Here is a 12943-nt window from a genome sequence, read left to right on the forward strand (position 1 = left end):
GACGGTATGTTCTCATTGTCTGGTCATTGTCGTCATGGTAGTTAGTCAAACCTGCAAAGTAGAAAATAAGATATGTGTTATTTTAAAAAGAGATTGATTGGTGAAATTTTAGAAAAATAATAAGAGTTACTGGTATCTATACAGAACTATGCTCTATTAATGCATATAAGAAAGACATAATCAGGTTGTCGTACGAAGAAGGTGTAAACATATGTATATGATTTTGTTATGTATTGTTAACCATACGACAGTTTAAGTCCTAATTTTTCTTTTGATCTGGAGCGCATTTTGTTTGCCAAGGGTAGTAACCATGGTAACTAAGGGTTTCTGGAATTATATCAGTATCACATTTGTCGTGGAAATACAAACGAGAAAACAAAAATCCAGTTATATTGTATTTCATCTATATATTCTACATCAGACCATCTGTAATAATTTTCACAGTATTTAATTTTGCTGTATATGAGTATATGTTTGTCCCATTAAAACCAATGACTCATGCTTTGAATATGTCATTGTGAAGACAATCTGTACATTTGCTGTATATAAAGCAATGTATAAAAAAAAGCAAAAGATTTATGACCATGAGATGTGACGCTTGAGACAAAAACATGTTAAAGGCCAAATAAAGTACGAAATTGAACAGCATTTAGGCCCAACAATTCCTAAAATTGGGCCAAGTACAGCTTAATTAATATATTCTATAGGTAGAAATTCCTTAGAATTTTAATAATGAAAAGTTTTGTTAACAGTTGTTTTATATTATGACCATATCAATGATAAATGATAACAACACAGAAGTGAAGACTACTGGGCTAGTAATACCCTCGGGCAGTGGCATTGAATGTAATTTTTAACAATTGGATTTGGGAAATATGTTCTTTCTGAAATACTGTCCAGTACTTTTGAGTATGTCATTTGTAATACACATCATTAGTGTAAATAGTATACGTTGAATGGCATTTTTTTCTTTTCATCTCATAGATGTTATAGAATTTTCAATACATTGGCATATATCTTATTGTAAGATCAATGGACAAAATACTTCCGCTTACCATGTTCTAGAATAGCATACTTCCGCTTACCATGTTCTAGAATAGCATACTTCCGCTTACCATGTTCTTGTAAGTTATCAAAAGTACCAGGATTATAATTTCATACGCCAGACGCGCGTTTCGTCTACATAAGACTCATCAGTGACGCTCAGATCAAAATAGTGAAAAAGCCAAAACATATACAAAGTTGAAGAGCATTGAGGACCAAAAATTCCAAAAAGTTGTGCCAAATACGGCTAAGGTAATCTACTCCTGGGGTATTCCAAAAAGTTGTGCCAAATACGGCTAAGGTAATTTACTCCTGGGGTATTAGAATAGCATATTTTTATTCGTGCTTGTGTATTGTTAATTTATGTTTTGTGTTGAGCAATCAGATTAAGTAGATTTAACACAAAGAAATATCTGATTTAAAAACAAAATGAAAAAAAACCAAACAAATCAGTTTTATATAACTATTAAAAATTATAACATATCCTACCTTGATTCGCATATAAAATAATGATCATCAAGCCTGCAAGCGCTGCTATATAAGTCATACCACGTAAAATCTAACACAAAAGCACAAGTGTTAACTCCAATGTCATTTGGCTTTCCCTTGTTCCAATCGTTAAACCCGTTTGATTCTGTGGTATTTTTAGATTGCCACTCATAATAAATGCCATTCTTTGACTCTAGTCCAATATAAAATCGGGAACGCTTTGCAGCTACAACAAATAGTTGAAATAAAGCTGGTAAAGTAGACACATATTTTAAATTGTGTGGACTTTGTTAACAAAACTATCAGCTCTTTCACATAGAACAAGTTAGTCCATAAACACAGCTTAGTATTCATAAAAATATTTAACTCAGGCTTCAATTGTGCACATTTTCTGTAAACATATTAAAACAGCACCTGCATATCAAGTATATATATATATTGTTGGGTTAATGTTTAGACGAGTTCTATATATATATATATATATAAACGAGTCTAAATTGAAAACTACGTTCAAACCTATGACTGCGTTGGATAAAAACCGCAGTTTTTATACGTGTGCATGTCAAACAAATTTCGTTGTAGATATATATATATATATATATAGAACTCGTCTAAACATTAACCCAACAATGTTTAATCTGTAAATTTGCTTTCGCAAATTTATGGTTCTTCCTTTGCCGGGATTCGAACCCATGCTACTGTGATATCGTGACACCAAATCGCCTGCACTGCATCCGTCTCGCGAGACCACAAAACCACCTGGATCAATAATAGAGCTTTCGCTGGCCGTATGTTACCTTTCCCTCGTCAGTTTTAATCTAGCGGCGTACTACAGTATTTGATATATAAGGCATGAAGATGTTATATATATATATATATATAATTAATATAAAGATCCATGTTATTACAGATTATACTACATTATAGAAAACGTCCTCGGCTCTAACTCAAACGTTCTACAAGTTTATGTTAAGGGGTCCTGAAATCTTTTAACTGCTTCCTAAATGCTTTTTTTTTAACTTGTTTTAGCTGGACTCAATCACTACTTTACTTTAAAATTCATGACCCAAATTTGTTTACAGTGTAATTTTTTCCCTTTCTTGCTATTTGAGGCATAACACATGGAGAAATAAAACTGGAAGGGTTATAAAGAAATTGGTAAGTAACACATTATAACGCTAAGGACTATAATCGTGGACAACCAAACTGCAGAGGCAGATTTGGAGGGGGCCCAGGGGCCTGTCTCCCATTTTCAGAAAAGTTTGGTTGATTATATAGGGAATCACTAAATCATGACTGTAGCGTGCCCCTCTTAGGCAGTCAATAGGGCCCCAAATATACAAATTTCTGGATCCGCCCCTGAACTGCGTAATCGGACTAGTTGTTCTACCTTTTAGTCAAATACGTTTTGTAAAAGTATACATTTTCACTCTTTTTGGCTTTGAGGCAAATGTTGTTTGTGCTGTTTTTAGACCCTTCTACAACGAAATTGTTTGACATGCACAAGTGTAACAATTACAGTATTTTCAGTAAAAACAACGCAGATACTGAAAAATTATAAAATTTAAAACCAGAGCAAATTCAATATGTGGTTAACGCTAACTTCGAAAAAAAGTTTTTGTAATGAATTTGCTCTGGTTTTAAATTTTAAGATTTTTCTGTATCTGTGTTGTCCATATGGACATTCAAACTAACAGATCGATCATACACTGACACTACCTAGACAATAAAATAACTAAGCACAATAAAGACAATCATTTGTAAACAGAGCATACAATAAAAACCTAATACTGATAAATTGGAACCTCACAAAAAAAAAACCCGGAATTGTAAGAAGATCATAATATATATGTGATATCTGTCATGTTTCTCGTGAAATACAGATATTCTTACACTCTTGATGTAAAAGGTAATTTTTAATGAGAATTTCTTAGTATAGAAATGTTTACAGGAAATACAAGCTCCGAAACATTGAAGCAATTGAGTACATATTTCGTATGCAGACGCTGGAGGTATTTTCCTATAAAGAAATAGACAGTGTACATTTGAGAAGCTTAATGGTACGAGTTTTTTTGGGTTGTTTTTTGTGTTGAACTTTTTGATAAGTTGCATGTCAAAATAAGATTTTCGTTTTTGTCTAATTAAGTTATTAATTTCTAATACTATGGCATTTATCTTATTTTAAAATTAATTCACAAAATACAAGTACTAACAACGTTCTTGAATAAATGAATAAATGAACTGGTTTTCTTCTTTGTCGTTAATTTCCACCAGAGTCCCACACATAGAAAGGCAATACTCCTGCAAAACATGATTTGATAAGACAGTAAACCACGTTCAAAAGATAGTGTATACATCACGTAAAGAGTAAAGAGTACTTCTATGAATTAAGATAACAGTACAAAACAAATTAATACAAATATCGATATAGGAAGATGTGGTGTGAGTGCCAATGAGACAACTCTCAATCCAAATAACAATTTAAACATAAGTAAACCATTAAAGGTCAATTTCCGGCCTTCAAAACAGAGCCTCGGCTCACAGCGAACAACAAGCTATAATGGGCCCCAAAATTACTAGTGTAAACCCAAATATGCACACAATACTAACACATATCAAATAAAACGCATATATCAATCATTTATATATTTAATCAATCTTTCTACCACAAATCTTCAATATTACTCTACAATGTGTTGAATTATAATATTTATGTATATTGATTCACCTTGGCGTGTTTATACGTCTTGGTTCTAAAAACAAATGTGTATGTCGAACCCCTGAAATCAAGTACATAAGTAGGTCGGAGGAGATCACCAGGAACACCTGGAGATAGATAATAGCGAAATTTCAAAAGGATATTTTATAGTACTGACTTCTTACTATTTCTCAACAATGTTGAAATGCAAATATAAATACAATACTTCTAATATAAAGGATCCTAACGTACCATATCTAGTAAGACATTAAGAAAGTTCGCTACTCAGTTTCAAAATATCAAGCTTTTCATGACACTAGTATATAATGATAAAGTGTTTGTTTTCAATTTATATGCCATTGATTTTGTTCCCGAAAAAAATTCCCTCTGGACTCTTCATAGCCGCATTATCATTTTCAAAATGAAGTTCTCAAAGCCTGTTGAAAATAATAAGAATTTTATAAGACTTTTACAAAGGGCTAATAATTATACATGTACACTATATAAAGAGAAAATGGGGGTTTGTGGTATAAAAGAAATGTAAGGCAATCCAATGGGTATAACCAGAGGATTCCAAATATCTGACAAAATTCTAAAACATGACAGGCAAGCAATCCTTAACTTTATTGTAAAAGTGCTCAACCCAAATACTGATCATTTTTACAACTTGCACAAAAGCAGATCTAATTTGGAAGTTTGTTTTAAAAAAAAGTAAAACGGAACGATTTGAAATTCATTTCATCGAAGCTTGGGCACTGGATCAGTGTTTGAAGTAGATAGAGAAAAGAATAACTCATAAGCTAAGATCAACGATAAAAAGTAAGCAAATAAAACACAAATATTACATATAGCAGCTGTTATCGGACTCCATACACCAGACTGTAAACAAATTATACTGGAATTCCCTGATAAAGAATAACCAGCTGAACAGTTCAATACTCCCGTGGCACCAACGAATTTATCTTTCGTGATAGCAGTTATGTTCCAGTTCTTGCCACAGGTTATGGGTAATGGGTCTGGACATTCTTCTAGAAATACATTTATAAAAAATACATTCCATGGAAAACATTCCGATCATATTCCTAAGAAAACGAATTTTCAATACTGTGGATTCATTTATTTTTGTGGGTACCAATTTTCGTGGATTGCGAAAAACTCACATATACGACGATATTTAAATTCGTTGTGTTGGAAAAGTTTGCATGCATTCCTTTGGAAAATTTGTATTTCGTTGAACATTTAAATTCGGGTTTCTCTGTTTCCACGAAATCCACGAAAATTGGTATCCAACGAATATTAATGAATCCACAGAACTCGATTTTCTTCTACTCAGTAATGTATTTGACCTTTTTCACCTTTTTTAAAACCGACATATGATGAGTCTTATGCAAACTAACCCTGGGTTTAGTGTACACAGCCTATCATGAGTTAATATATTATAGCCACATTAAGATATTATTACAAATCAGTTAACAAAGGTCTGTTTGTTTTACAATTCCATGACCATTTTATAAATTCAAACTCTTTTGGGGATTAAGAACAAGACACTTTTTATTAACAATCATGACAAACTGAATTGAGATAATGTCTTTGTATTTGTTATTTAAGGGAGTTCGCTTATCAGTTTCAAAATACATAGGTTTTCATTAAATAAGTCTATATTGATAAGGGGATTACTTAAGGAATTAAAAGAGCAAAATCATGGGCTTATGTGCTTGTTTTCGAAATATAAGCCATTGAAATTTTGATAGCGGAAAAATGTTTTCTCCTGATTTTTCAGTTTTATCATTGACAAACTTAAGCTGTCAACAACTATGAAAAATTAATTAAAAGACTTTTTTCAAATGGCTTATCAATATTCAGGTAATAGGTTTATAAAAAGGAAAACGGGGATCAATGAACAAAATTGATGAAGGCATTTTAATGGATAAAATTGATGAAGGCATTTTAATGGATAAAATTGATGAAGGCATTTTAATGGATAAAACCAGAGGATTCCGAAAATCCAAAAACATGACAAGCGAACATCCATAAATGTGTTGATAACTAACATGTCTAATTAAAGCTTAGTGCAAACATAATAAAGCCTTTTTTAAGATAACAACGTGTTTAGGCTGTACTTTTGTAAATATAGACGATGTAGTTTTACACTGAAATTAAATTTTCTACTAAAACTTAACACTATTAAGTTTCATGATTTTTTTTTTATCCTAGACTCATAATAATACTTTAAATATGTATTTGCCATGAAGATTTGAACTTATCCTTTATTATTACTTCCCTTCACTCCATTTCCTCCCTTTTCAGGATCTACCTTTAGAATTAAATTTATTTACTTTCAAAAAGTATTTATTTAGTTTGGTTTCATTCTGTATTTACAATCTAAATCAAAGATTTTATAAGAGAAAAGAAAACCTCAACCTTAACGATTATGTTTTTATTGACTACCTTGGGGTTATATACATATATTAATGATGAGTTTATCTATAACCACGTGGTCGATGTCACTGCTGGTGGATTTTTAATTCCCAGACGGTAACACCAGCCCAGTAGTCAGAAAATCTGTGCTGACTTGCTTTATAATTAGAATAGTCGTTATCAAGTGTAAACATTTCGTTAACAAAAGTTTTGATTATTTGAAATACAAAGTCCTTCTACCTCAGGAATAAATTTTCTGAGCTGTATTTACCAAACCTTTCAGGATGTTCGGTTCTCAATGCTTTTTAACTTCGTAAATTTCTTTTGATCCTAGCGTCACTGATGAGTCTTTTGTAGACGAAACTCTAATCGGGCGAAAATACAAAATTTCATCCAGGTATCTTTGATGAGTTTATTTATTTATATACATTGCTGGAAAAGCTAACGGTTAGGGAAATATTTTCGAGAGAAGTGTATCATCATCTCTTTTTATGTGTGATATCACATGCGTTCCTAACATAAAATAGATAAATTATGTTCTATGAAATTTTTAGCATTTTTCAAATTTGAAAAGTATCCAATAAATAAATGTAAATTAATTTAGAAAGAAATCTACAATATCATAACAAAATCTAACGGTCGATTTACATAACTAAATCAAACAATGGAAAACAAGTTGACTTGTTACCAGCACTGTGTGACGAAAAGATGGGTTAAACCTGGTTTAATAGCAAGCTAATTATAAAGCTAACAGTTGTATGCCAGTTGTTTATAATTTTGCTGATTACCAATATTAAGAGGGAAAATTACCTTTTCTAGGACGTCGGGGTCGCCTGCTTTTTAGCCCAGGATTTCGGGATTGATCGTTTTTGGTCTGTGAATTTTTTGTTCGAATTTCGGGATGTCGGGATTTAAATTTATCTAAATTTGGGACATCGGAATTAAATGTTGTGAAACCTGGTATTTCGAGCACAGGACCCCCTCCGGCCCCCCTTCTATATTGGACGGACACAAAAAAATATATATATTAGTTACTTACCAACAGTTGGTCTCTTGTGACATCTTTTACTTTTCACTGAAAGAATCAGTATTTTTCTTATCAATTTGAAGCTTATTAGGACACAATTTTTTTTTTATAAATTTGATTAGTTTAACGCCGTCACCTGGAGAACCCTTATTTATTTTATCAATTTGAGGCTAATTAGAAAACAAAAATTGTACAATTAAGGTACAACGTTGTACTTATTAATGCATTTCTTTGTTAACATCAAATTAAAGGAGAACAACAGCCCAACTAAACGTGTTCATAGGAAACATTTGTAAAGCCAAGTTTATCTCATGTTTATCGGGATATTTAATACATATTACTGCACACATGTGGACTCTATCTCTTAGTAAAATTCATAGGGGGTGAGGCCGGCGGCCGCATCCCCTATGAACTGTATTCACTCTCTATGGGTCCGTAGGGGGTCAGTAGTTAACCGTATAACGAATTTATCGGACGCTAGACTTTTTCTGCGGCGTTTTGATGAAAAAAAACACAATGAAACACAACAACATTAATAGATAACGTCGCCATTGACGCGTCATGAACCTCATATGAAACTTACCAACCCTATACGGTCTCATAGGATGTCACCACGTGACGGCGTTTAACCAATCGCAACGTGATAATTCATCTGTGGTCCGATAAAAGTATTTATATATTTTTTGAATATCTTGTTAAGTAATTCAATCATATAAATATTACTCAAGACGTCTTATAATCTGTATCATATACTGTAATTTGTAATCTCGTATAATTTGTTTTTAACAAGCATACGAGATACTTGAAGTGGTTTTCGTCGTGCTGACCATCTGTAAGGAACAATTTTAAGCTTGATACATTGCATCTGATTTCAATGATTGCTTTCCAAATATTGTTGTCTTTAGATTCACAAATAAAAAACTTACCTTCAATGACTAGTACAAATAACAATCCCAAAAAGAACGGTTATGGTGAGAATTACTGACTTCATCGTTGACCCTTTTAATGATTCAATTTAATACGTTAATGTGTTGTACATATAACCAACTTACAACAGTACATATACTCAATATCAGGTATTGATTAAGGAAAATATAAAACAATTAACATCATGACCAATCAGACAATTACATGTAACAGACCATCGAAATCTTATTTGTTGTTGAGCTAAACACAGTTTTGAAATTTATTCAATCTTCAATCAAGCGGAACACTACTCTTTCTGTCGTTAACAATGCTACTTGTGTTTATTTATCACAAGTAGCCAAACGAGAAGTTAAGGTTATGTGACAATTTAACACGTAACTGAAAATATTGGAAAGAAACAAAATTATAATAAAATTTTAAAACGGATACGGAAACATAAGACCAAATAGTAAGAGTAATTATACAAAAAAGAAAGCACGTTATTTTAAACTGCAAACCCGGTAAATAGGCCAAATCGGCGGATGACATTCCTGCTGCAGAGAAGAGGGTTGTAGTTACGACATTTGAAACGTATCTAATATCTTTTTTGAAAAGGTTATTCCAGAAGGGTCAACCAATCCGTAATGGCGTCCTTAAAAAATTTAAAGGGATGATTTCAACTTCATAATTTGGAACTGTTTGTTTAATAGCTTTCTTGTGAGGAGCTACCTTATCTAGGTAATAAATTAATAATAACAGAAATACAATATCGTGTCAATAGATAAATTATCTACAGCTATGCTACAGGTGACAATTTTAAAAGAATAATGTATATTACAGAATCTTAAGTAAATATTAAGAGGTTTTAAAGTAATGATTTTATTTGTATTCATCAATTGTCGCATTTTCTTGATATGCTTGAAGACACTGTTCTTAAATGAGCGTTTTATCTAAAGCAATTGAGCATTGTGAGACGCCACAGCTTTTTTTCCTAACGCAATGCTCATTTTCGCGGACGCTATTAATTAACCCTTTGTCTTCCGAAAAAAAATTGACGCCTTTTTTCCGTTTGCGATATCCTGATCGAGATCAGTTCAGGTCGTGTACATTTTATCATCTAGGTGAAAATCATTTTATTTTAATTCAAATTCTCATAACAAGAAATAAATATCAAATGAATTTGACAGGTTTCACAGATTTCCACGAAATATGTTAGAGGTAAATAGCCTTAAATGTAGCCTTAGGTGAATTCAAAAGAAAAACAAGAATTTAAATATGATATTTTATGTTGGAAGGGCACTAGATCAGGAAAAAAACAAGCTAAAAATATCGGTTGAGCTTATTTTCGAGATATTTGATTTTTATAAAAATACAGAAAAAGGATGACTGAGACTTTTACCTTATATTTTTTTATTAGATGGGACTCAATTCAAGGGGGGAAAAAGAAATCTAGAACCTGCTTAAATGTGTGTCAATAATTGTTTTAAGAGTTGTTGAAGTTTTATATGAAAAGACTAATGGGAAAACATATTTTACCCTTTACAGACAGAAAAAAACACCAGAAGAGTCCAAGCATTTGACACCAATTTTCATTTAATCCCGTTTCAATGTTTGCACCTGTCCTAAGTCAGGAATCTGATGTACAATAGTTATCGTTTGTTCATGTAATTTATACGTGTTTCTCGTTTCTCTTTTTTATATAAATTGTACCGTTTGTTTTCCCGTTTGAATGGCTTTACACTAGTAATTTTGAGGCCCTTTATAGCTTGTTGTTCGTTGTGAACCAAAGCTCCGTGTTTAAGGCTGTACACTGACCTATAATTGTTTACTTTTTTAAATTGTTTTTTGGATGGAGAATTGTCTCATTGGCACTCACACCACATCTTTCTATATCTATGTAAATAAAACGTGTACATGTAAAAATACACATTACATACAAATGTGTGTACATCTAAAATGACACGTGTACTTGTGTACATTTAATGTTATGTTGTATACAGTAATGATCAAAATTATCTACACATCAGATTCAGCTAAGTTATAATCAGAAAGTTGAAATGAATGACAAAGCGTTCAAATATTTTTGATGCAAACATAACAAACAACAACCCAACTATTTGTTTATGATGCGCGAAAAAGAGGGGGTTTCTGAATGGAAGATTGCGAAATGAAATTGCCATTTCACGATGAACGAACAAGAAAAAGTTACTTTCACGTTAATCTCTATACTAGTTTAACGACGCTCGGTGAATAAGGAACCTTTTTCGCAGCCGCCCGTGGAATAACCATGGCAGAACCCGTTGCATGATAATAACCCTTTACCTCCCTGTTTTACCAAAGCTGTCATTTAATGAGTTAGTTAATCAATCTTAAAATATCCAAGATTCTCTTTAACATCTGATTGAGTATAACTTTATATTTTTCTTAAATTGTGTTTTGTTTTCACCCTTGATATGGAAGTCAGTCAATAAGAAGTTGTATTATCCATTTTCTGATGTGTGTACGGATTGCAGATAGACGTGTGTACGTGAAAACATATAGATGTGTGTACAGATTGCAGATAGATAAAATTGAAAACGGAAACAACCAGACCATAGAACAGACAAAAACAGAAGGTCACCAAAAGGTCTTCAATGCAGCGAAAAATTCCCGCACCGGTGGCGTCTTTCAGCTCCCCCCTTAACAAATATTTATACTAGTTCAGTGATAATGAACGCCATTCTAAACTCCAAATTGTACACAAGAAACTAAAATTAAAAATAATACAAGACTAATATAGGCTAGAGACTCCAGACGCGGGACAGTTGTAAAAAGGCAGCGGGGTTAAACATGTTTGTGAGATAACAACCCTCCTCTACACCTCTAGCCAATGTAGAAAAGTAAACGTATATATAAATTCAATAACTTACTGAAAGTTTGTTGCTACTTTGTACTTTTAATCATTGTATCAGTCAATTTTCAGACTATAAGGAAGTACTTTTGTAACAACAATTTATAATTATTGATCATTATGTTAATATATTTTCATTTTTATCGTTGATAAGAAAGTCAATATATATGAACTATAATTTATACAATATTAATTTATTGTTAAACACAAACATTCTAAAAGTGTTCAAGATACGTCAACCCTTATCACCGAAAAAGTAAAATTTAAAATGGTTTTTGATTTGGAACATATTGTATATTCACCTGTGTAAATGAGTCTTTTGATCGACCGAAGCCATTTCAATTGATAACTTATATGATGTATTTTATTTCTAGCCCCTCTTTTATTTCTATGGTGTGATAGTACACTAGTGCTTCAGATAAACGCGAAAGTAAGTAATTATTTAAGCGCCAGATGTAAGCAACCGGAGTTCCCGTGTATTACCTCAAGGTAACGACGTGTATGCGTATGTTTTAATCAACAATAAAACTTCTATTTTATTGCAGTCTCAATTAGTCTGATTTTGATTCGATGAAAAACGTTAACACACATAACAAACTGTTTCGTGTCTGAAAATACCATATCTTGTGCTAGACCAATAAGGTCGAAAACATACTTTTTTTAATTGATTAGACTCAACCTAATCCCGCCAGTACTTCACTCTCTGACTTTGTTTTTTGGATTTTATGAAACTCACAGCTTGCAATATTCAGTTCTCGATAATCTTGGTATAGTTTGACATGGTCTCGACAAATGCTCGACCAGTCTTGACCTTAACATAAGTTTAGACTGGTCTGAGTCAGCCTGAATTTCATATTGATTTAAGAAAACGCCAGGTTATTTCGTAGTTTGATTGATTTCTCTCAAATAAGTAATGCCACAGAAATAAACAACTAACGGTCAACGTACGGCCTTCAACAATGAGCAAACATGTTCATCTAACTCTACTTCTATGTTTTTCTTTTATTTTCAAGATGTTTTTTAGTTCATTTTATGACTTGCAAATTTCAGGATGTGATTTTATGTGTAAAAAAAGCTAGAACCTACAGTTCTGAATAATCTAAATTTTTTTCACTTGTTTATGACTATTACAAATAAACTTGGATTTGCGTAAAACTTTTTAGCTATCTCAAGTATACATTGACATTACAGAGTGGCAGGCTATTGAGTCGTTTGGTGCATTGCTGTCTTATTTAGGGGTTTAATTTTAGGTAAACAAATCATTCGTTAGGTTCAATATATAATTGAGATAACTCTAAACGCTTTAAAGTTTTTTTGAAAATCCAAGATGATTTTGAATAGTTTAAAAAATGCAAAAGTTACTATCTGATCTTAGTCCGAAAAGATATTTGATGTTTTTTACTATCTTTATCTGATTCACACCACATTTAAAAAGGCAGTTTTGCAATAACTTTGAAGTCCGGCTTTGACA

General features: G+C 32.2%; 1 long non-coding RNA gene across 1 annotated transcript; it reads right to left on the minus strand.

Annotated features, from left to right (window-relative positions):
• Window positions 1-1558: 1558 nt before the first annotated feature.
• Window positions 1559-8703, minus strand: LOC134719783 (uncharacterized). The gene is made up of 6 exons (XR_010107699.1): window positions 8603-8703; window positions 7689-7724; window positions 5077-5259; window positions 4262-4359; window positions 3747-3834; window positions 1559-1759 (listed from the first exon to the last, which is right to left on the minus strand). It is a non-coding gene; the product is annotated as an uncharacterized LOC134719783 (long non-coding RNA).
• Window positions 8704-12943: the final 4240 nt, after the last annotated feature.

The sequence above is a fragment of the Mytilus trossulus genome, chromosome 5, assembly GCF_036588685.1.
Source record: "Mytilus trossulus isolate FHL-02 chromosome 5, PNRI_Mtr1.1.1.hap1, whole genome shotgun sequence".
Classification (NCBI taxonomy): domain Eukaryota; kingdom Metazoa; phylum Mollusca; class Bivalvia; order Mytilida; family Mytilidae; genus Mytilus; species Mytilus trossulus.